Genomic DNA, 25,243 nt, shown 5'->3' on the forward strand with positions numbered 1-25,243 from the left:
GACTTACATTGTGCAATTAATCATCTGATGTAGGCATGTCATGTGCTTAAAAAAGCTGATGTTCTTCATCTTTGAGGGAGTCCTGGATTGGGGGACTTAAAATCCGCATCCGAATTTGACAGTTGTTGGCCATTTTGCAAATTTCTAGAATCCTCAAATTCTAAAAGGAAAAAAAATTATGCTCAAATTTCAGTTTTTTTGTATTTTGGTTAAATCTAATCAAACTATGGTCAAACTTCTTATTCAAGAAGTATTAGTGTTACTAAATAATTATTCAAGAATATTAGTGTTACTAAATATTTATTTCAGTTTTTTAAATTTTGGTCAAATCTGGTCAAACTATGGTCAAACTATGGTCAAACTACTCATTCAAGAAATATTAGTATTACTAAATAATTATTGTTTTTTAGAATAATAGTTTCAAACTCAAACAGTGAAACATGTGACTTAATGCTCAAGCTAAACTCCCGAGGGTTAATAGGATTGACATCTTACTATTGTCAGGAAAACAACAAGTGCGGACTTGGAAACTATGCGGAATAGAACTTGGAGGTTAAGCGTGCTCAGGCTGGAGTTGTAACAGGATGGGTGACCGGCCGGGAAGTTAGACGATTTGGAATGATGAGGGGTGATTAGAGAATATAGATTATAGATTAAATTGAGCAGTGATGAGGGGTGATTACAGATTAAATTGTAAAATAATTTAGAAAATTGAAAATTAGGAAAAAAATTCAAAAAAAATTCTCGTAAAATCTCCTTTAGTCCCGGTTTGTAAAGATGGAGCACCAGATAGCGGCCACGTGGAGGGCCTTTAATCCCGGTTCGTAACAGAACCGGGACTAAAGGGGGGGGAGGCTTTAGTCCCGACCCTTTAGTCCCGGTTCTACTAGTGTGAACGAACCAAAAATTAAGAAAAATGCATCTCTATTTATTGTTAAGGTATAAATATATATTAAATAATGACGTACAATGTCGATCATTAATGCCGAACAAAAATAACTAACATATAGATACAAAAAAGAGAAAATAGCGTCAGTTGTTTGAACTGGCCTCACGATCTTCTCCTACATCTCCACAACCTACCGTTGACGCGGGGAAAAACATCAGATGACTAATGAAATGTATGATGTTGCTAGGCAATGCCTTCAAAAAGGATCACGACAACGTTGAGGACTCCAACCAAATATCTATGGACACTCTTCAGAATATGTAATATCTGATTTTATGTTTTGGGTGTTTAGGTTTAAGGACCCCGCTAGTAGGGAAGCGTCCATGTAATGGCTGCTACACCTCTCCTATCTTTATACTCTATGATGTAACATCATGCCCCTGGGAAAACTTCAATAAAGACACACCACGCGCACATCAACAATCCTGATCTAGTTGCAAGGCAACATACATCACTGCCACCAACTTCTCATCGAATCTAGCACCATCACCAAACCTATCTATCTGTTATGTCTTCCCGCTAACCAGATCCTACCGTTGAAGGAGCCGATGACCGCCATGCATTACAAAAGAAAATACTGGTAATAGATTGAGGACCTTGCCACTAGAGCCAGGTCGGTCCTATTCTTGGTAAATCTTATTTGACGCATGCAGGAGTCAAATGGATGTTGTGACGCCCGCTCGCGATGTGAATTGGGGCGACCCACTTCAGGTTTTCCTTTGCTACACAGCTCTAGAGTTTTACTACATATTTATGTTGATGTTTTTTCAGGTCTTTCCCTCGCAATGCTGCTACAACTCCTTTTGTTTTGGTTTATTTGTTTGTTTGTTTGTTTGTTTGTTTGTTTGTTTGTTTGTTTGTTGTTGTTGTTGTTGTTGTTGTTGTTGTTGTTGTTGTTGTTGTTGTTGTTGTTTGTTTGTTTGTTAGTTAGTTTTGGTTTTTCTCTTACTGTTTCGTTTGCACCGCGACAACGGCTTCTTTGGTTTCTATTGTGGTCTTTGTTCTGGTTTTTTCCTTTTTCTATTTTGGTTCTTTTTTATTTCTTTTTTTTTGTTTAACCTCCCCCCCCCCCCATTTTCTTTTCAAAATACAAGGTAAACAATTTAATACACGGTGAATAATTTTTAAAACATGTTGAACATTTATTTAATACCCAACAAACAATTTTTGATACACTGTGAACATATTGTTAAACATGCTGAATATAATTTTAATACAGGATGGTTTTTTATAAACATGGATTTTTTTAATAAACAACGAAATTTTATTAAACACCGTGAACATTTTTTAATACATAGTGAATATTTTTTTGAAGTACATGGTGAAGTTGTTTTAACTAGTGTTCATCTATTTTTATATAAACTAGCAAAGTGGCCCGCTCGATGCGTGGGCTAGAACTTTAGAAGTTTAATAATGAGCACATATTATTTAGTTTGTTTAAAGAAAAATTGGGATAAAACCTAATCACGTTGCAACTATAAGACTTTTGAGAACATAGTTTGGTCTTAGGTATGTTTGATTTTCTCATTTACATATAAACATATATGGTATGCACCCATCATTTTCCTTAATGCGTCAAAAATATATGGGAAATATACCTATGACTGTCTGATTGCTGGAATAGTGGATAAATCAGTTTCAAAACATAGTAGAAGTGAAATAAAATGTTTACACCAAGCACTATTTTAGTTCTCTAGAAGTTTTTGTTACGAACAAAGTTATACTTTGGAAATTTGACTACATATGACTTTTAAATAGTTGGATTTGGAACCTGAAAATTATAAGCATAAGTTTCTCTCAAACCATACCTTTATAATATATGTTTTTACAAATATATTTCAATATGAATTAGGTTTTACAAGTATGTTACAACAATAATTTGTTCACAATTATGTTTTCTAATTTGTGTTGACATCCTAAATGGAAGCTTTAGTTGATAATGAATGGTGTCTAAATTACTCTAGTGATGTAATGAATTTTTTAGGCTATATGATACGTTTAAGGAATATAGTAACAAACAATTATATAGATTAGTTACTGGAAATGCATTTGTTTGGTTGCATTCCAGTAAGAAAATTTACGTAGCGAATGAACATCACTTCATGTAACTCACTTTCAACTCGCTGGTATCCCACTGCCATATGCACGGTTACACATTCAATCCAAGTGTGATTGAAGGAGCAAACAACTAGACCTACACACATACAAGAGTGATGACCATTTAATCTATATAGTAGTGTGAATGGGTCTGTCAACGATGAAAAGCTACAAGAAAGGAGTGTCTTCTAGATTCGATATTGAGGGGACTTGAAGAATGAGAACTAACCACAGTAACAGTAAATTGGAGATTAGATCAACATCGTGCCATTGCCATGCTAGTGACCCGGGACTATGAGGTATGCAGAGATGTCCTGCAGTTCTCCGTAGAACTTGAAGATTCTAGGAGGCAATGGACAATAGAGGGCATGGGGTGAAGCGCTGGGCATGGTTTTTCTACCTTGAACCTGCCCAAATAAAAACCTTTCAGCCCAGAAAAGAAATTCACTTTCAATGATTGTAGATGTAAAGAATTATGTAGAAGTATGTATATTCAGTTGTATTTTAATTTTCACATATGTCAATGGTGTAAGGATTGAAATTCTAAAACTCTTGCATGTCGGTTTTCCAAGGTAAAAAAAACAGGTACAAAATGTACCAAACTTTGCATACTATATAATCTAGAATAAAAATCGATCCTGCAATCATGGATATGTGTCAATGGTGCAAGGATTTTAGACGTGACTGATTGTGCATGCAGCAATGCATGTGATGGATGGCCGTGGAATTCCATGGCCATCTACCTTACTTCGGCCATGTTGCACGTTTCTGAGGCTGATATTGCCATCCGGTGACCAGCTAGCCGGGGTTCATCACTCATATGTTTGTGTGCCCACGCTTTAAAAATGCAGTGTAGATCAGTGTGTATGGATTTGGCTTATTGATGGAATTGGAATACATGCGAGATATATACAGAAAAGATGCAATGGGAGAGATGAATAAGGGAACTCAATACCACAAATTTCTTTCCTTGTCTCTTCAGGTTGTTTTCGAGATGACTACTGGTCTCGTTGAGTTCTTTTTTCACATGTGAACAATCTTTATCTTCTCCTACCTTAAAAAAAATAAGCATAGGGATCGAGCAATGTAGTGTATGTTCTAGAAGAGTGTCCTTGGTGTAAAGAATTATGTAGAAGTATGTATATTCAGTTGTATTTTAATTTTCACATATGTCAATGGTGTAAGGATTGATATTCTAAAACTCTTGCCTGTCGGTTTTCCAAGGTAAAAAAAACAGGTACAAAATGTACCAAACTTTGCATACTGTATAATCTAGAATAAAAATCGATCCTGCAATCATGGATACGTGTCAATGGTGCAACGATTTTGGACGTGACTGATTGTTCATGCAGCAATGCATGTGATGGATGGCCGTGGAATTCCATGGCCATCTACCTTACTTCGTCCATGTTGCACGTTTCTGAGGCTGATATTGCCATCCGGTGACCAGCGAGCGGGGGTTCATCACTTATATGTTTGTGTGCCCATGCTTTAAAAATGCAGAGTAGACCAGTGTGTATGGACTTGGCTTATTGATGGAATTAGAATACATGCGAGATATATACAGAAAAGATGCAATGGGAGAGATGAATAAGGAAAGTCAATACCACAAATTTCTTTCCTTGTCTCTTCAGGTTGTTTTCGAGATGACTACTGGTCTCTTTGAGTTGTTGTTTTTTCACATGTGAATAATCTTTATCTTCTCCTGTTAAAAGGTAGATTGTAGCGTGTCAACTTGTGCACGTATATGTGTGTGCGTCGGTTGTAATCCTATGCGTGAGTTGTAACCAAGGTAGGTTGTTACAAGTCTGCCTTATCTTGTATAGCTTGGATTAGGGGCCAAGACTTCAACAACCTACCTCAAACCGCATGTAATCCTGTGCTATATAAATTAACACGGATGCGTCCCTGATGAGATCATCAAACGCTTAACCTAGTTTCTTTCATGGTAATCAGAGCCTATCTCGGATTCATCCATGGCGAGCTCCTCCACAAATTCGTTCCCCTCGTCTCCCTTTGCACACTTCGCCACAGAGAAGCTTACGAGAGGGAACGAAGCACTTTGGCGCGCCACCCTCCTCTCGGCCATCCGGGGGGCGCAGATGGTGTCCTTCCTCGACCTCGATCAGGTGGTGCCACCCGTGCACATTGAGGTCACCTCCGACGACAGCAAAACCAAGTCCAAGGCTCCGAACCCGGAGTTTGGCGCGTGGTATGCGCGAGATCAACAGGTTTTCTCCTACCTGCTGACGACGCTACCGCGCGAGATGTCCATCCAAGTGGCAACATGCCATACCGAAGCTGAGTTGTGGAAAACTGTGCAAGGGATGCTGGCATCGCATACCCGCGCACAGACTGTCAACGTCAGGATTGCTCTGGCGAACCTCCAGAAGGGCAACCTCTCCGTCGCTGAGTACGTCGGTAAGGTCAGAACACTTTGTGATGAGTTAGTTGCTTCAGGAAAGAAGGTGGACGAGGAAGATGTCATCTCCCACATCCTCGCTGGACTCGATGAGGAGTTCGATCCCGTGGTTTCTGCCATGTGCTCACAGGTCGAGCCTGTTGGGGTGCCGGAGCTGTACTCGCGGCTCCTAAGCTTCGACACTCACATGAACTTGCGTGGTGGGTTTTCTCAGTCGTTTGCAAATGTGGCGACACGTGGGCGCTTCAACAACAAGCAAGGCGGCGGTGATCGCGGTCGTGGCTTCCCCAACAAGCAAAGTGGCGGTGGCGGCGGTGATCGCAACCGCAACTACTCCAAGCTACCCAACCGTGAAAACGGGGGAGGCGGTGGCAATGGAGGCAGAAGCGGCGGGAACTACAACAACAATCCCTCCGCCAAGCTTACCTGCCAGATCTGCGGCAAGATTGGACACCCTGCATGGAAGTGTTGGAAGAGGTATGACTCTTCCTACTAGGGAGGAGAAGAACAATAGCACCATCGCTCGGCAAACATGGCGGCCCCCCAGTATGGAGTTGATACCAACTGGTATCTTGACATCAGCGCGACAGACCACGTCACGGGAGACTTAGAGAAGCCGACAGTTCGCGACTGCTACATGGGAAACGAGCAAATCCACACAGCTAGTGGATCAGGTATGACTATTGCCCACATTGGTCAATCACACATATATACCCCTGAACGAGATCTTGTTCTTAAAAATATCCTTCATGTTATCTCTGCTAGCCGTATTTCCGTTGATAACAACTCTTTCATTGAGATTCATCCCTATTCTTTTTTGTTAAGGATCAGGCAACGAAGAGAACCCTTCTTCACGGAAGGGGTAGGCGAGGCCTATACCCTATAAAACACATGGAACAAGATGCCAAGAAGCATGTGCTCAGTGTCACCTCTCCTTCTTCGGAGAGATGGCACCGACGTCTAGGACACCCTTCATTGATTATTGTTAGCAAAATAATTAGCAAGAATAAGCTTCCATGTGTTAGTTTATCAAATAATGAACTTGTTTGTGATGCTTGCCAGAAGGGCAAGAGCCATCAGTTACCATATCCAAAGTCTATAAGTGAATCCAAGTTTCCTTTGGAACTTATCTTTTCTAATGTATGGGCACCAGCTGTTGAATCAGTAGGTTGAAAAAAAAATACTATGTGAGCTTCATAAATGACTTCAGTAAGTTCACATGGATCTACCTAATAAAACATAAGTCAGAAGTTTTTCAAAAATTTCATGACTTCCAAAATCTTGTTGGAAGACAATTCAGCCGAAAAATCCTTGCCCTCCAAACGGATTGGGGGGGGGGGGAGAAAGTTTTTAAATTTTCCTAACTAGTAGATGTAGTAATATAACTACATCTCGAAGGATTTTATTTTTTAAAGTTTTTATCTTTTTTCTCAAAACTAAAATGGCGATACACGGGGGGGGGGAGATTGAGACACGAACCCTTTAGTCTCGGTCAGTTTGAGACACGGACCGGGACTAAAGGGCATCGCACCCTTTAGTCCCGGTTTGTTTCTCAAATCAGGACTAAAGGTCTAATCTTTTGTCCCGATTTGAGATACGAACCGGGACTAAAGGTCTCATTTGAACCGGGCCTAATGCCTTTAGCCGCTCGAACCGGGACTAATGCTCACATTAGTCCCGGTTCGTAATGCAACCGGGACTAATGTGTATATTGAGCTGTGACCAAAGCCCTGCTTTCTACTAGTGTCACGATATAGAATTATTTTCTCCCGTACCTATCTAAGGCGGTACTAAGTTTTTTATCTGTCCAAGCATAAATAAATTTTCGGGCTGGGCCTATAAACCGTGCAGTTAAGGGGCCTACTCCACTTTCTTTTCATTCTATTGGGCCACAGGGTGTTAGTCCATTAGATGGGCCAAGGGGCCTACTTCGCAGTTTTTCTTTGATTGGGCCACGGGAAAAAAATAAATCCACAAAAATATATTAGCGTTTTTTCTGTAACCCACGCTTCGAGTAGGCCGACTGCATTTACATAAGGATACTACGTTGGGCATATGTTGGTCCTGAAAAAAATCATCAACTCAATAAGTCATGCTCGTTCTATTATCATTAAATAGTACCACCTCGCCCTCTTAGAACCAAAACCACCAATTTATATACGCTTTGGAGTTACCTGTTATCGATCAACTCAATAAGTCAGCTTGAGAATCAATAAGTGAAATAGTGAATGATGACGTGAGAAGAAGAGAATGAGTCCCACTAAAGGAAGGAATACGTGTCCTATGTGGGCTAATTAGGTGGTGCATAATTAAACAGCTTGCTGCATGATTAAAGAAAGGTTGCACGCTATGCATACTGGGTTTAGTAAGTGGTGCGTAATGAAACGATGGTGGACGAAAGACAAGATGAATGCGAAGAAGCTCGTTGTCCGAGGTATGCATGCAGCAGGGTGGAGTGGGCTGCATCTTAGCAGAAGCGTGGGCGGTGCGTTTGCTGCTAAGACTATAAAGCCAGCCGTAATCCTGTTTATCAGCGGGGCAAGTGCTAGCCAGTTTGAGATAAAAAGAAAAGGCTGTACGTGCGGCCGGAAAAAAAAAGACGGTGCGTCTTCTACCTCCGTCTAGAGAGAGAGCTGCCCCAACATTTTATTGCTAGTAATTATTAATGTATGATTGTGTACATCGCATTGGTGTAGATGTCTAGTTTTTTTTTTTGTTTATTTAATAATCTTCATAGTTTGGACTGTACCGGGTTAATTCACATCGGCCAAATGATCCACTTAGATGACAGCCATGATGTTTCAGCTAAGTATGATACTACGCAGAACCTGTACTCGACTTTATCCATTGCCATGTCACGAAATGTTCAAACTTACCATTAATTGGAGGGCCCTCGTCGCCTTGAGGGCTCCCCTTGTAGCGTGGCCCCTCGACCTTAACTCCATCGAAGCACGTAAGCAACCTCGATTGCAGTTGTCCCCGTCCTCGTCCTCGTCCTCGTCATCATCTTCGTCTTCCCCCTTCTCAGGCCCTGACTCTGCTGAACTGGAGCGGCGCATCCGAACTTCGATTGATCGTTCTGAGGTTTAATCTTTTCCTCTGTCCATCCGACTCCATCCTGCAGTTTGCTGTGCCTGATTAGTTACTGCTTGTTGGAGAACTAATAACAGTTGAGCAGTTAGCTTTACCGATTGCCGCATGCTTAATACCAAGAGGATTTGGTTTGTTTTGCCTCCTTTTAGGCTTTGTTCGGTTTGGTTGTAGTACTTGTGTTTTTTTTTTGAGATGGAACATACGCATTACATTTATATCACGGCTGAAACGCCGGTTACAGCACGGGTTACATCCACCGGGTAGCTATGAAACCACTCACGTCGCTCACCTTGAGCTAGCCCAGCGCCCATAGTAGCCAGCAGGTGTGCTGGCATGTTACATTCTCGGGGTACGTACAACACTTGTGTGTGAATGAATAAACTGGGTCCCTAGCTTATCTTTGATTTGTGTGAACAAATTACCGAGAGGAGCCAGATCATAGCTGTTGGAGGTAACGGCTTGGACAAGATTTTGGCAATCAGTTTCGAACTGAAGTCTGCCCACACCAAGCTGGTCGGCCATATCAACTGCATTCATGAGCGCCAATGTTTCAGCATGGAGGGCGTCTGTCAAAACACCTGCCGCTCCCGCAGCCGCGAACAGAATATCCGACCCCAGCCGCCATTCCCTGAGTTCCTTGAGAAAGCACCATCAACATTAATCTTCACAAATTCCTGTCGGGGTGGCACCCAATTACATTGATATTTTGTTTGCACTGCAGGCTTTGATGAAAGGAAAGTCTTCCATTCATTTGCATGCTGCTGGACAGTATAGCGGAAAGCTTCAGTTTTGAGTCTCTTTTCCCCGTGCCTTTCACGATTGCGTTCAGTCCACCACAGCCAAAGAAGTGCAATGCTCAGTAGTTTCTTCTCTCCAGGGAGCTGCAGGATAGCCTGGATGACTTCCTGTGACGAGTGCAGGTTGGACAATTGGATTCGGATGTCTTCCAGATGAAGAGCGCGCCAACGGTGCCTCACAAACTTGCAGTTCAAAAATAGGTGGCCGCCATCCTCAAAGTATTTTGCACAGACTGCGCATCTGGTGCCCAGTTCAACCCCACGGCGTCTGATGTTCATGTATAAAGGGTGGCTGTTATGTGCAAGCCTTCAAAGGAAGTGATGTACTCTCGGTGGGAAATTCACTTTCCAAAGGGAAGTGAACATCTCTGTAGTCTGGGGTGCAATATTCGAGCTTTGCCCCGATTGCCTGGTTGTCTCCCGTTTCATCATATCTACATGGAGCTTGTAAGCAGATTTTACAGAGAACATGCCTTTGCTGTCCAAATGCCAGGCCAGGAAATCCTCATTTTGCTCTCTAATCGGTATGCTTAGAATTGCCATAACATCATCTTCATGGAAACACTCCTGTACCAGCCCTTGATCCCATGTCCCGGTCATTGGATTAATTAGTTCCGAGACTCGAGAAAGAATGTTTTGTCCTTGGGAAGAAGATGGGCGCCGGGTAATGCCTCTTGGTATCCAGGGATCCTCCCAAATTCTCACCTTTTCTCCATCTCCAATCCTCCAAATAAGTCCCTCCTTCAGCACCTCGAGCCCTTTTAAAATACTTCGCCACACGTAGCTCATTCCTTTTACCGGCTCCGCTGCAAGGACATCGCCCGCTGGGAAGTATTTTGCTCTGAGGACTTGAGCGCAGAGAGAATTTGGGTCTTGGACGAGCCGGCACCCCTGTTTAGCTAGCATGGCCATGTTGAAAGAGTGTAGATCCCAAAAACCCAGCCCTCCCTCTTTCTTCGGCAACTTCATTTTTTCCCAGCCAATCCAGTGCATCTTATTCTCCTCTCCCAGTCCGTTCCACCAATAGTGATTTATAAGTTGGCTTATTTCATCACATAGTCCTTTAGTCAGATCGAAAAATGCCATTGCATGAGTAGGGATTGCCTGCGCGATTTCCTTCACGTAAATCTCCTTTCCCGCCATAGAGAGGCACATATCAATCCCTCCTTGAATACGTCCTGCAATCTTGTCCTTGATGTAATTGAAGCACTGTTTTTTAGCTCTTCCCACTTAGGTTGGCAACCCAAGATATTTCCCTCCATTTGCAACAGTACCCAGCTGAAGTTCTTGCATCATCAAATTTTTGAAGCTATGGCTAGCATTGGCGCTGAACATTACCGAAGACTTATCCCGGTTTATTACTTGTCGTGAACACTCTTCATACGCTTGCAGCAATGCGTTTATAGTCTGAGCCGCTTGTACACTAGCCTCCATCACCAACAGGGAGTCATCCGCGAAGAGAACATAGTTGCAAAGTTCAAACTTTATATGTTGTTTTGTTGGGTACAAACACAAAGAGTTTCTGTAGTGCCAGAGCACGAAACTTGATGCAAAGTTGGATGGCCCAGATAGAAGGTGCACAGAAAAGCGGCGACAATGATTCGACATCTTGAGGGAATACATATATTTTTTAATGTTAAAAACTAATTAGCTAGTTATGTTGAGTGTTTAATACTGTTTGGAGGCAGTTCACAAAGTTGTAACTGTAGGCAATTAATGATGTTAATGATGCTTTTCATTCGAGTAGTACGGTCCAGTAAATTGCTACATCCTTGGAGATAATGGCGACACACAAGTTGATCGTGGAGGTGGCAAGTGCTCAAGATTTGTTTCCTAAGTACGGGAAAGGTTCTATGAGTGCCTATGTCAAGCTTAAATTTGGTGGTCAGCGTTTTTACACGACTGTCAAGCTGAAGGATCTAAACCCAGTGTGGAACGAGCGCTTCTGCTTTCACTTGTTTGATCTGTCGCATCTTCCCGAGCTTTCTCTTGAAGCATGTGTCTACTTTTTTTCTTTTTGAAAAGAAGGAAAACTCTAAGTGAAGCATGTGTCTGCTATGTCAACAAACCTGTTGAGAAGGCTCCAGGTCCTTGCTTGGCAAGGTTAGAATTGCTGGGACCTCATTCGTGCCCTTCTCGGATGCTGTTGTTATTCCTTATCAACTGGATAAGCGCCCACTGGTGGAAAAAGGGCCTTTGGTCGCGGTTGCGCAACCGCGACCAGACGGGCGCGACTAAAGGCCCCCCCCTTTAGTCGCGGTTGCTTAAGAACCGCGACTAAAGGCCCGTCCACGTGGGCGGAGGACCTTTAGTCGCGGTTCTTGTGGCTAACCGCGACTAAAGGCCACCACAGGTTTTTGAAAAAAAAAATTGAATTTTTTTTTCAAATTTCTGAATTATTTTAACCTCTAGTCTCTAATCACCACCCCTCATCACTTCTCAATTTATTCTTTTATCACCCCTCATCATTCCAAATCATCTAACTTCCCAACCGGTCACCCATCCCTCTCACTACTCCAGCCCAAGCACGCTTAACTTCCGGGTTCTATTCTCCCACGCTCCAAGTCTGCACTTGTTGTTTTCCTGACAATAATAAGATGTCAATCCTATTAACCTTCAGGAATTTTGCTTGAGCATGAAGTGACACATTTCACTGTTTGAGTTTGAAACTATTGTTTTAAAAAACAATAATTATTTAGTAACACTAATATTTCTTGAATAATTAGTTTGACCATTGTTTGACCACAGTTTGACCACAGTTGACCACAGTTTGACCAGATTTGACCAAAATTGAAATAATTAAAATAATTATTTAGTAACACTAATATTCTAGAATAATTAGTTTGACCATTGTTTGACCATAGTTTGCGCACTGTTTGAATATTTTTCAATTTTTTCCACTCTAGATCTTACAAGCCCCGTAACTTTTTTTCTATTAGGTTTTTGAGGATTTTAAAAATGTTTAACGGGGTTTCCCCGTTAAATTTGGATGTAACTTTTCGAGTAGATGATTTTTCATATAAAAAACTTTTTCATCCGAGTTAGTATGCAAAAGTTATGCCCATTTTTACAAATTTCAGAGAGATTTTGCAAATAAAGTCAAAATTCACATTTGCAAATTTTCCCAACAACTAGACCACATATCACATGAGAAACTTATTTTCTTTTATTTTTTTGACATTTCCATTATTTTCTTTTATTTTTTTTTAAACTGAAAAGGCGATCCCGGGGGGGGTAGAGTTTGAAAATGGGACCTTTAGTACCGGTTCGTGGCACGAACCGGGACTAAAGGTCTCAACCCCATTAGTTCCGGTTCGTGCCACAAACCGCGACTAAAAGGGAGGAGCTTTAGTCGCGGTTGGCCTGGCCAACCGCGACTAAAGGCCTTTGGGCACCTTTAGTCGCGGTTGGCCTGGCCAACCGCGACTAAAGCCCGCGAGCGCCCTGGGCCCAGGCATTTGGTCGCGGTTCATCTGCCGAACCGCGACTAAAGACTTCATTAGTCGCGGTTCCTACAGTTTCGCGACTAATGGGGCTGGACGGAAGCCTCTTTTTCTACTAGTGGCCAGATGTTCTCGTGTGTCAAAGGGACATTGGCTCTCAAAGTATATACCACTGATGACCCATGTGCATTGCAGCTTTAAACACTCTTGGGATGATCAATAGTTCTAACAATCTGGAAAGCATGTTACAGGATCAGAGTTCAAGACCACCTAGTATACCACTGCAACATTTGAAAGAAATCACAAATAACTTCTCTGAAGATCGAATACTTGGACATGGTGGTATTGGTGTGGTATATAAGGATAGTCTACCGTTGTGTGTATTGCTTTGTGTCAAACTTACCTTTGTCTACCTTTCAAACATATGGAACTATAGTTGACCCAAAAAGGCATATCCATACATAGTAATTAATGCAAGATCAGCTTTGACTAGCGAGTGCTGCATAATGGGGAAATGATTATTGTGAAGAAGATTGTATTGTCATTAATGCCGAGCCCACAGAAGCAATTTGAGAATGAAGTTTATCATCTTATGATCATTAAGAACCCCAAAGTAGTGCGATGTATAGGCTACTGCTACGAAATAAAGAATGCGTGTTTGGAGTACAATGGAAAATATGTTTTTGCAGAGAAGGCGGAAAGGCTGCTTTGCTTGGAGTATCTGCCCAAAGGAAGCCTCGACAAGTATCTATCAGGTACCACATTCAATATGGGATGTTGTTTCTCTTTTTAATATCTGTTCGAGACTCTAGTTTTTTGAACTTTGAGCATAGATCATAAAAGGGTATTTTATTCACATATAGTGAGAACACAATATATTTTTAAGGTAGCATATTTTGGTTACAATGCAGATGAATCTTCTGGACTTGAATGGAGCACATGTTACAAAATAATCATGGGGATTTGCAATGGTTTACGTCACCTTCATGAGCAAAATGATAAACCTATTGTACACTTGGACCTAAAACCTGCCAACATAATGCTCGATGACAGTATGTGTTGAGTATCGTGATTATTAGGAAAGCTAGGATAGCGTAGGATATTATTCTACCTTGCCTTGTACTCCAAAATGATCATGTAATCCTATATATATATATATATATATATATATATATATATATATATATATATATATATATATATATATATATATATATATGCCCATGAGGCTCAAGCAATACAACGACAATTTCACCAAAACCCTTTCTCCCTTCTAACATGGTATCTATCGCAAGTCGATCCTAAACCCTAACCGCCGCCGCCAGGACGGTCAGCCTCCATGACCGCCGCCGGGGGCCGCGCCGCCCGTACCTAGGGTTCGTCCGCCGGCCGTGCTGGTCGGCTGCCCTAAAGAGTCTTTTTCCTGATCCTTTGATCCAGGTTTTCTCTCTCTCGCCGGTCGCTTTGATCGGCGTCTATTTTTTGGTTTTCCGTTCTATGTGATCCGGTTGCGTCGCCCACCGCCGCCGTCGACCCCGTGCACCTCTACTCCAACACCGGCGCGATCGGACGGCTTCTTCAGTGACCCGACGGCCTCGCGCATCGTCCGCGCGTCTGCCAGTCGGTCGCCCCGATCCGGCGGCCTCGCGCGGTGTCCTTGCGTCGGCCCGCCAGTCGCCCCGACCCGGCAGCCTCGCGTCATGCGGCGGCTCTACACCGCCACCCTTCGTGCGACGGCTCGCCCGTCGATCTATACCGGTCGTCACCGCCCTGCTCCAACCGGGACACCTGCTTCACCCCGACCCGGCGGCCTCGCGCCATGTGGCGGCCAATCATAGCCGCCCTGCCGCCCGCCGCCGCCGGCTTCATCTTGGACTCCGCCGCCACCGCGCCTCCACCGAACGGCGTCTCCAACCTCCCGCGCGATCGGATTGATCACCCGCCCGCCGCTGCGATCCGCCTCATCTACGTCGTGCGACCAACCTGGCCCGTCGGTTGTGCGCGCCTCCGCAGGCCCCGTGAAGACCGTCCCGAGTTCAGCGCGCCCCTCTACCGATCGAGCAATGGGTTGCCACTGCGTCGCCCCGTCGGGCCGCAGCGCCGCCGCCCCGTGGTTCTTCTCCCAGCTGCACCGACCCGCGTCACCGCTGCGTCGCCCCTTCGGGCCGTAGTACCACGGCCCACGGTCCACCGCCGCCCAGAGACCGTCCGCTCCAGGTTGTCCCCATGGCAGCACTGACCCTCGCGCCGCCACTGCGTCACCCCGTCGGGCCGTAGCGAGCGTGGCACGCGGTCCACGCCGCCGTCCAGAGGCCGTCCCCGCGGTTGCACCGACCCGCGCTCCTCTGCCGCGCCGCCCCTTCGGGTTGTCGCACCGCGGCCCGCGGTCCCTGCCGCCGCCCCGAGGTCTTCCCGCCGTCACCCCGACCTGCCCGCCGCCGCTGCGTCACCCCTTCGGGCCGTAGTGCGGCGGCCCACCGTCCACTTCGTCGTCCACGCGTGTTGACTTTCCGTGGTATGCGTCGCGCCACCTCCCATGGCGCGGGAACGCCACCGTCCATGCCGGTCTTCGTCATGCTGTCGGGTTCTTCGCCTACTTCGAGCACCGCCGCCGCGCTCCTAACCTAGCCGCCGTCGCCGCCGTCAGGCCGCCGCCGCCGCTCTTCTTTGGCCGCCACCGCTACCCACGTAGCCGTCGTCGCCCGTCCACCTCCTTCGTCTTCGTCCAGCACCGGCCCGTCGCCAGCGTCGTCGTCATCTACCCCGACCACTTCGTCTACTCCGACAACCGCAGGCGACATTGGCTCCGCGCTGATTGACGCCGCAACCATCGTCGAGTCCTTCTTTGCTGGCCTCTCTGACTCCTCCGACATGGCGTACAACTTGTGCAGGTCCTCGTCTATGCATGCCCGGTGCTGGCAACACCGATGCGTGCCTTCGTCCATGATGTTTCCCCGGGCCTGGCAAGCCTGGTGTGGCGCTTCGTCAACTTCGTCTTCGTCCATCTACGCATGCCCGGTGCTGGCAACACCGGTGTGTGCCTTCGTCTATGATGTGTCCCCGGGCTTGGCAAACCCGCCGCGACGCGTCGTCAACAACGTCTTCTTCCCGGCGCACCACTACTTTGACACCACTTCGCCCATGCTAACTCGGCGCGCTCTTGCGCCCGCGGCTCCACGGCGACATCCTCGACACCGGCTCCCCGACTCGACATCGACCACGACATTCTATGCGCGGCTACCTCGACCACGGCTACACCACCCTCGGCTCTCGGCTAGATCAACAAACGCCACGACTCCGCGATGCGTCGACCGTTACGACTGTGGGGGGTCCGTCGGCTTGCATTCGGATTCTTCTCCAGTCTCACTGTCTGCGTGGCTACCTTTGTGACTGCAGGGGGATGTTGAGTATCGTGATTATTAGGAAAGCTAGGATAGCGTAGGATATTATTCTACCGTGCCTTGTACTCCAAGATGATCATGTAATCCTATATATATGCCCATGAGGCTCAAGCAATACAACGACAATTCCATCAAAACCCTTTCTCCCTTCTAACAGTATGGAGCCAAAAATTATAGACTTCGGTGTATCAAGACTTCTTGACAAAGAACAAACTATTTGCACTTCATCTCGTGATGGAACACTGTGTGTTGATGTCATGCATTACCTTTTCTTTTTGTAAGAAAGATATGTTCCATTTACACTCACATTAACAATTCAAGTTTATGTCCGTGATGCGATTCAGCGGTTACATGGCACCAGAATTCCTACACAGCGGTACAATTACACGAAAGTCAGACATATTTAGTTTGGGTGTAATAATCTTGGAGATAATAACGGGACGGAGGGATTACGTGGATGTTACTCCAAATTCTTCATATTAATTTATCGAGGATGTAAGAAAATTTTGTTTCGCATTTAAGATAGAGATCCTTCTCTAAAGAGATGATGTTGCACGTTACATTTTCGTGCTCATATTTTAGTTATTTGTTCTGATTTTACAGGCACTTAAGAAATGGAGAAATACCCTAGAGAGAGCACCCGGATATAGGTCCCTAGAAATAGAATGCCAACAGATAAAAAGATGCATTCAGAGTGAGGCATTTTTGCTCCCGGGATCATCTGCATCTGCGCTCAATAAAAAATCAAAACAAATACTAGAAAAATTCGAAAAATTCCATTTTTTGGCATGGTAGATAACTTGGTGCCTGATGTACGCTCCAAATTTCAAATCATTTGGACATCTGAGTAGCTCTCGGCAAAAAAAAAACAAATTTGGGGTCTGTTAAATAGTGTACTATTCATATACTGCTTTGACCCAATTTGTCTTTTTTGCTGAGAGCTACTCAAATATCCAAATGCTCTGAAATTTGGAGTGCACCTCACGCACCAAATTATCTCCCTTGCACAAAAAATTTGGATTTTTTTAATGTTTTTGAATTTTGTATGAATTGTTTCTTGAGGGGTCCAGATGAGCCCGGGCTCGGAATTGGATATTCGAATCAGGTAGCTCTAATCTGCATGAACTTTGAGCGTGCAGAAAGGCCTCGAATGATGAAAATTATCAATATGCTTCAAGGTCTGGAAAGTATTGACTTTGACATTACAAATGTGGAGACATCATCTGGATGTTTTGGAAGTACGGGTTAGTATTAAGTTTTAAAATAAATGTAGTATTCAATAAATCGATTGGTTTGCTTTCCATATATTATTGTAATGTACTTATTCATGCTTTCTGCAGATTTTGGTATGCCGAAAAAATTGATGAAGTTACGTTGCCAAGAGCTTCAGATAGCTCGTAGAGATTTTAGCAACATTGTTGGCTCTGTAGTCTGCAAAGGAACAATCAAGGATGGGCCTGAGGTTTCTATTATACAATTATGTGCCCGTGAAGATCATTGGACTAGCCAACATGAACTTTTATACCAAAAGTAGGTAGCTTTCTACAGTTATATAGAGCAAAGAAAAATAATTTGTCTGGACTTCTCAAGAAACTAAATGGAGAATCTTTTAGGTTATTGATCTGGCAACGTTAAACATGAGAACATAGCATAGTTCATGGGATATTGCAGAGAAAGTGACCCATTTTACAGGATGGTTGTCTTTGAATGCACATCAAATGGGACCCTATATGAGCACGTACACCGTAAGGCAGCCTCTTTTGTGTATAGTTATATTCTGCCCAATTATTGCATTTTACATGGGTCGTAATTAAACTTGATCTCGATATTTTATTTCCTTTAGATGGGAAAGCAGCTCAATTATCTTGGGACAGACGAATGAAAATAGCTATCAGTATTGCCAAAGGTTTAAGGTATTTGCACAGTGAGCTGCAACCTCCATCCACTATATCGAAGTTGAACTCCAAGTCAGTTTATGTTACAGAAGATTTTACTCCCAAGGTACCATATGCGTGTATTTCCTTAATCTTCCTCGCAAGCTTATTTTTCAAGTGCATATACTATCTAAGTTGGTGTATTGACCATTTTACTTCCCCCTGGTTGTTTTCACCTGGTTGATTTTGAATGCTGGAAAACAATGTTCTCCAAGCATTCGAAGATGCTCGGCCACTTGAATAATGAATCCTCTTTCCCTGGTCACCTGGACTTTTTGAAGGACATGCCTAGTGAAGTCCAATGCAATTCATTTGCTTTTGGAGTGATTTTGCTGGAGATCATTAGTGGACAGCTTCCTTACTGCAAGGACAACGGATATTTGGTTCACTGGGTGAGCCGATATGAATTTCCCCAGCCTCAAAAATCATATATAACATGAAATGAAATGTTGAAACAACCTTTTATTGCATTTGTAGCGAAAGTTGAAACTGCTCAGTCTGATTGCCTACATATTTTTGTAGGCTATCAAGTACCTCCAGCAGCCGAAGGAGATCAGTAAGCTGGTCGACCCGGAGCTGACCAACGTGAGACCTGAGGAGCTTGCTGTGATCTGCAACGTGGTGAGACGAGGCCTCGAACCCCGCCGTTCTCAGAGACTGTCATTGCAGACCATCGCAGGGGATCTAGAGAATGGCATTGGCTTATCCTTAACTCTAATGACCGGCAAACACGGAGGCGTCACCACTGCCCCCCATGACATTCACCACACAAACTGTCCAACACAATCAAACACAGAACATGGTGCAACATCATGTCAGGAAGGGAGCAGCACTGCATCTCTGAGCCCCCACACGACTAAGCCACACGGAATTGCATGGCGGCCAAGCATTATGCGAGGATCTGAGATAAACCCAAAACGCCGGCTCGCCAACTTTAGCAAGCGATTTATAAATAGAGCCAAGGAGGTGAGAAGCCAGCGTGCAAGAAATCAGTGTTAGCATTGGCGAAAATATACAGTAGGTCGAGGTGAGGCGTGTGCTACAATGACAACGTGAGCTCTACCCACGCAAGGAGGACTCCTTGAGGATGCGGGTCGCTGAGGGGTCGATGCCGGTCTCCAGGCCCCCATGATGATCTACATCAACGGCCGCTTGGACGGGTTGCACTGGTGGAAAACAGGCTTCCGTCCAGCCCCATAAGTCGCGAAGCTGTAGGAACCGCGACTAATGGGACCTTTAGTCGCGGTTCTGGAGGTGAACCGCGACCAAAGGCCTGGGCCCAGGGCGCTCGGTGGCCAGCTGGCGCACGTGAGGGTCTTTAGTCGCGGTTGGCCAGGACAACCGCGACTAAAGGCCTTCGGGCACCTTTAGTCACGGTTTGCCAGGCCAACCGCAACTAAAGCCCCTCCCCTATATATACCCATCCAGCAGCCAACACTTAGCCATTTGGAGCCATTCTCTTCACAAGTGGGTGTAGGTTTGCTTTTGGTTCCTCTTATGCACATAAGGTGTTTGATGAAATGCCCCAAGAGTATGAAACAAACATGACATGAAGTGTTGGAGCCACACTCCTCGATCGCGGTTAGCAACTTGATGAACCTTTGATGTGTCATTGATAAAATATGCATGTGTGCAGTTCATTGTTTAATTTATATTGTTTGTAGCTAGTTAGTTTAACAAATGCATGATGGTTAATTATATATTTTATATTATAATAATGCAGATGAATCGGCAATGGATGTACGGTAACCGACTCTCCGGCGAGTTCACTACGGGTTTGAAAGATTTCCTCGTAGTGGCTAATGCGAACAAGCAGGGGGGTTTTGTTATCTGTCCATGTGTTATCTGTAAGAATCAGAAGGGTTACTCTTCCTCAAGAGATGTTCACATGCATCTGCTTCGGCACGGTTTCATGCCAAGCTATAATTGTTGGACCAAGCATGGAGAAAGAGGGGTTATAATGGAAGAAGATGAAGAAGGGGATGATTTCATCGATGAAAGCTATCTTGCTCATTTCGGTGATACTTTCATGGAGGATGCTGAAGGTGAAGGGGAAGGTGAAGAAGAGGCACGTGATGATCCCGTTGATGATCTTGGTCGGACCATTGCTGATGCACGGAGACGCTGCGAAACTGAAAAGGAGAGGGAGAATTTGGATCGCATGTTAGAGGATCACAGAAAGGCGCTGTACCCCGGATGCGATGATGGTCTGAAAAAGCTGGGCTGCACACTGGATTTGCTGAAATGGAAGGCAGAGGCAGGTGTAGCTGACTCGGCATTTGAAAACTTGCTGAAAATGTTGAAGAATATGTTTCCAAAGGATAACGAGTTGCCCGCCAGTACGTACGAAGCAAAGAAGGTTGTCTGCCCTCTAGGTTTAGAGGTTCTGAAGATACATGCATGCATCAACGACTGCATCCTCTACCGCGGTGAATACGAGAATTTGAATGAATGCCCGGTATGCACTGCATTGCGTTATAAGATCAGAGGCGATGACCCTGGTGACGATGTTGAGGGCCAGAAACCCAGGAAGAGGGTTCCCGCCAAGGTGATGTGGTATGCTCCTATAATACCACGGTTGAAACGTCTGTTCAGGAACAAAGAGCATGCCAAGTTGTTGCGATGGCACAAAGAGGACCGTAAGTCGGACGGGGAGTTGAGACACACCGCAGATGGAACGCAATGGAGAAAGATCGACAGATGGTTCAAAGATTTTGCAGCTGACGCAAGGAACATAAGATTTGCTCTAAGTACGGATGGCATGAATCCTTTTGGCGAGCAGAGCTCCAGCCATAGCACCTGGCCCGTGACTCTATGCATCTACAACCTTCCTCCTTGGTTGTGCATGAAGCGGAAGTTCATTATGATGCCAGTGCTCATCCAAGGTCCGAAGCAACCCGGCAACGACATCGATGTGTACCTAAGGCCATTAGTTGATGAACTTTTACAGCTGTGGGGTGGTGTCCGTGTGTGGGATGAGCACAAACAAGAGGAATTTGACCTACGAGCGTTGCTTTTCGTAACCATCAACGATTGGCCTGCTCTTAGTAACCTTTCGGGACTGTCAAATAAGGGATACAATGCATGCACGCACTGCTTACATGAGACTGAAAGTGTACATTTGCCAAATTGTAAGAAGAACGTGTACCTTGGGCATCGTCGATTTCTTCCGAAAATTCATCCAGTAAGAAAGAAAGGCAAGCATTACAACGGCAAGGCAGATCACCGGCCGAAGCCTGCGGAACGCACTGGTGCTGAGGTATTTGATATGGTCAAGGATTTGAAAGTCATCTTTGGAAAGGGTCCTGGCGGACAATCAGTTCCGAAGGGAGCTGACGGGCACGCAGCCATGTGGAAGAAGAAATCTATATTCTGGGAGCTAGAATATTGGAAAGTCCTAGATGTCCGCTCTGCAATCGACGTGATGCACGTTACGAAGAATATTTGCGTGAACCTCCTAAGCTTCTTGGGCGTGTATGGGAAGACAAATGATACAAAGGAAGCACGGCAGGACCAGCAACGTTTGAAAGACCCTGATGACCGGCATCCGGAATGGTTTCAAGGTCGTGCCAGCTACGCTCTGACCAAAGAAGAGAAGGTCATCTTTTTTGAATGCCTGAGCAGTATGAAGGTCCCGTCTGGATTCTCGTCCAATATAAAGGGAATAATAAACATGGCGGAGAAAAAGTTCCAAAACCTGAAGTCTCACGACTGCCACGTGATTATGACGCAATTGCTTCCGATTGCTTTGAGGGGGCTCCTGCCGGAAAATGTTCGAGTAGCCATTGTGAAGCTATGTGCATTCCTCAATGCAATCTCTCAGAAGGTAATCAATCCAGAAGTTCTACCACGGTTACAGAACGATGTGATCCAATGTCTTGTCAGTTTCGAGTTGGTGTTCCCGCCATCCTTCTTCAATATTATGACGCACCTCCTGGTTCACCTAGTCGAAGAGATTTTCGTTCTCGGTCCTGTATTTCTACACAATATGTTCCCCTTCGAGAGGTTCATGGGAGTATTAAAGAAATATGTTCGTAACCGTGCTAGGCCAGAAGGAAGCATCGCCAAGGGCTATGGAAATGAGGAGGTAATTGAGTTTTGTGTTGACTTTGTTCCTGACCTTAAGCCGATTGGTCTTCCTCGATCGCGGCACGAGGGGAGACTAAGTGGAAAAGGCACGATCGGAAGGAAATCAACGATATGTATGGACGGCCATTCTCTGACTGAAGCACACCACACTGTACTGACCAATTCCAGCTTGGTGGCTCCGTACTTTGAGAAACACAAGAATATTTTACGCTCGGACAACCCGGGGAAGCCTGAATCCTGGATTAGGAAGGCCCACATGGAGACTTTCGGCAGTTGGTTGAGAAAACATTTAATGAATGACAATGATGTTGTAGATCAGCTGTACATGTTGGCCAAGACACCATCTTCGACTATAACGACTTTCCAAGGGTACGAGATAAATGGGAATACATTTTACACGATCGCCCAAGATAAAAAGAGCACCAACCAAAACAGTGGTGTCCGCTTTGATGCAGCAACCGAGAATGGGCAAAAGGTCACATATTATGGTTACATAGAGGAGATATGGGAACTTGACTATGGACCCTCCTTTAAGGTCCCTTTGTTCCGGTGCAAATGGTTCAAGCTAACAGGAGGTGGGGTAAAGGTGGACCAGCAATACGGAATGACAATGGTGGATTTCAACAATCTTGGTTACCTTGACGAACCATTCGTCCTAGCGAAAGATGTCGCTCAGGTTTTCTATGTGAAGGACATGAGTAGCAAACCGAGGAAACGGAAAGATAAGAAAACGATCAGTACATCATGCGATGATCCAAAGCGCCACATTGTTCTTTCAGGGAAAAGAAACATCGTGGGAGTGGAGGACAAGACAGACATGTCAGAAGATTATAATATGTTTGCTGAAATTCCGCCCTTCAAAGTGAACACCGACCCAAGCATTAAGTTAAATGATGAGGATGCTCCATGGATACGGCACAATCGTAAGCAAGCAGGGACACAAGGGAAGAAATGATGTGTAATAATTTATTGTACCAAACTTTGTTGAATGGATCATGTGAATTATATTACCCGTGATGTGTTTGGTGTCCATTTTCGAATGATACATGAAATTTGGAGTGATGTAGTCCATGACGCTCTGCAGAGTCCGGCCGTACCACCATAGCCGACGACCGGCCTCTGGTATATTATTTTGAATTGAATTAGTTTTATTTTTCTGAATTTTTTGATATATTATTTGTATTTTTAACATTTTGAATTGAATTAGTTTTATTTTTCTGAATTTTTTGATATATTATTTGTATTTTTAACATTTTGAATTGAATTAGTTTTATTTTTCTTAATTTTTTGATATATTATTTGTATTTTTAGAATTTTGAATTGAATTAGTTTTATTTTTCTGAATTTTTTGATATATTATTTGTATTTTTAGAATTTTGAATTGAATTAGTTTTATTTTTCTGAATTTTTTGATATATTATTTGTATTTTTAACATTTTGAATTGAATTAGTTTTTTTTTCTGAATTTTTTGATATATTATTTGTATTTTTAACATATTGAATTGAATTAGTTCTATTTTTCTTAATTTTTTGATATATTATTTGTATTTTTAACATATTGAATTGAATTAGTTTTATTTTTCTTAATTTTTTGATATATTATTTGTATTTTTAGAATTTTGAATTGAATTAGTTTTATTTTTCTGAATTTTTTGATATATTATTTGTATTTTTAAGATTTTGAAAAAGAAAAAGTATTTGGAAAATACCTTTAGTCGCGGTTGGCCTGCCCAACCGCGACTAAAGGTGGTTGCGCGCGGGAACGAAAAACCCGCCAAAAAAGTCCTTTAGTCGCGGGTCGCCTCCCCAACCGCGACTAAAGGTTACCCTTTAGTCGCGGGTCGCCTCCCCGACCGCGACTAAAGGTTCTCCTTTAGTCGCGGGTCGCCTCCCCAACCGCGACTAAAGGCCCTTTAGTCGCGGGTCGCCTCCCCAACCGCGACTAAAGGGGGGGGGCTATAAATACAACCGCCCGACCCGTCGCCTCCATTTCTCCGCTCGTTCTCTGCCGCGCCGAAGGCCTGCCGCCCTCGCCCTCGACGCCGCCCGCCGTCGACCTCGCCCTCGACGCCGCCCGCCGTCGCCCGCGCCCTCGACGCCGCCCGCCGTCGCCCGCCGCCCCTCTCGCCCACGTACGGCGCCCGCCGCCCCCTTTCGCCCTAGTACGCCGCCCGCCGGCCTCCCTCGCCCACCACCGCGCCGCCTCGCTGCCCTCAACGCCGGCGGCCGGCCTCGCCGCCCTCAACGCCGGCGTTGATCGAGAGAGAGAGAGAGAGAGCAGAGAGAGAGCAGAGAGAGAGAGCAGAGAGCAGGGAGAAAGAGCGATGATCGAGAGAGAGAGAGAGAGCAGAGAGAGAGAGCAGAGAGCAGAGAGAGAGAGAGAGAGAGAGCAGAGAGAGAGAGAGAGAGAATTTTTTAACTAGTTAATTAACAAAAAAACGGTAAAATTTGATAATTAACAAAAACGGTAAATAACTTAGTTTAACAAAAACGGTAAATAACTTAAAACTTGATAATTAACAAAAAAACCCGTAAAATTTGATAATTAACAAAAAAAACGTATATACGGAGAGGGGCGGCGAGGGGGGCGGCGATGCGCGCGGTGTTTTTTTAGGGATCGAGAGGGGACGGCGAGGGTTATAAATGTGTTGTCCTCGCCTCCCCTCTCTGTGACGCCGTCGTCTGCCGCCCCGTCTCGCGCTCTACCGCGACACCCTCTCCCACCCCTTCCTCGCCCCCTCCTTTTGCCACCGCCCTTTCGCCACCGCCACCGCCACCGCCCCCCTTCTTCACTTAATTAATTTGTTTTTACTACATGTTTTCAGGACTGACATAATGGCGGACGATAGAGCTGACCCGATTATGGACAACTATGATCCGGACGGTGAAGCACATATGTTCGGCATCATAAACGGCGATATTCTATATGTGCCGACCGGAGAAGAAGAAGATGATATCTCTTCTTATCTGAACCTTGACGGTGAAGATGAAGGGCGCCGTCAGCAAGATGATGCCGAA

General features: G+C 44.7%; 2 pseudogenes; both read left to right on the top strand.

Moving 5' to 3' along the window:
• Window positions 1-5,511: 5,511 nt before the first annotated feature.
• LOC123038466 (uncharacterized) lies at window positions 5,512-5,650 on the top strand (annotated as a pseudogene).
• Window positions 5,651-6,000: 350 nt separating this feature from the next.
• The window catches only part of LOC123038274 (probable serine/threonine-protein kinase PBL21), a 34,704-nt pseudogene continuing 15,461 nt past the window's right edge, over window positions 6,001-25,243 (top strand).

The sequence above is a fragment of the Triticum aestivum genome, chromosome 2A (assembly GCF_018294505.1).
Source record: "Triticum aestivum cultivar Chinese Spring chromosome 2A, IWGSC CS RefSeq v2.1, whole genome shotgun sequence".
NCBI classification, from domain to species: Eukaryota; Viridiplantae; Streptophyta; class Magnoliopsida; order Poales; family Poaceae; genus Triticum; species Triticum aestivum.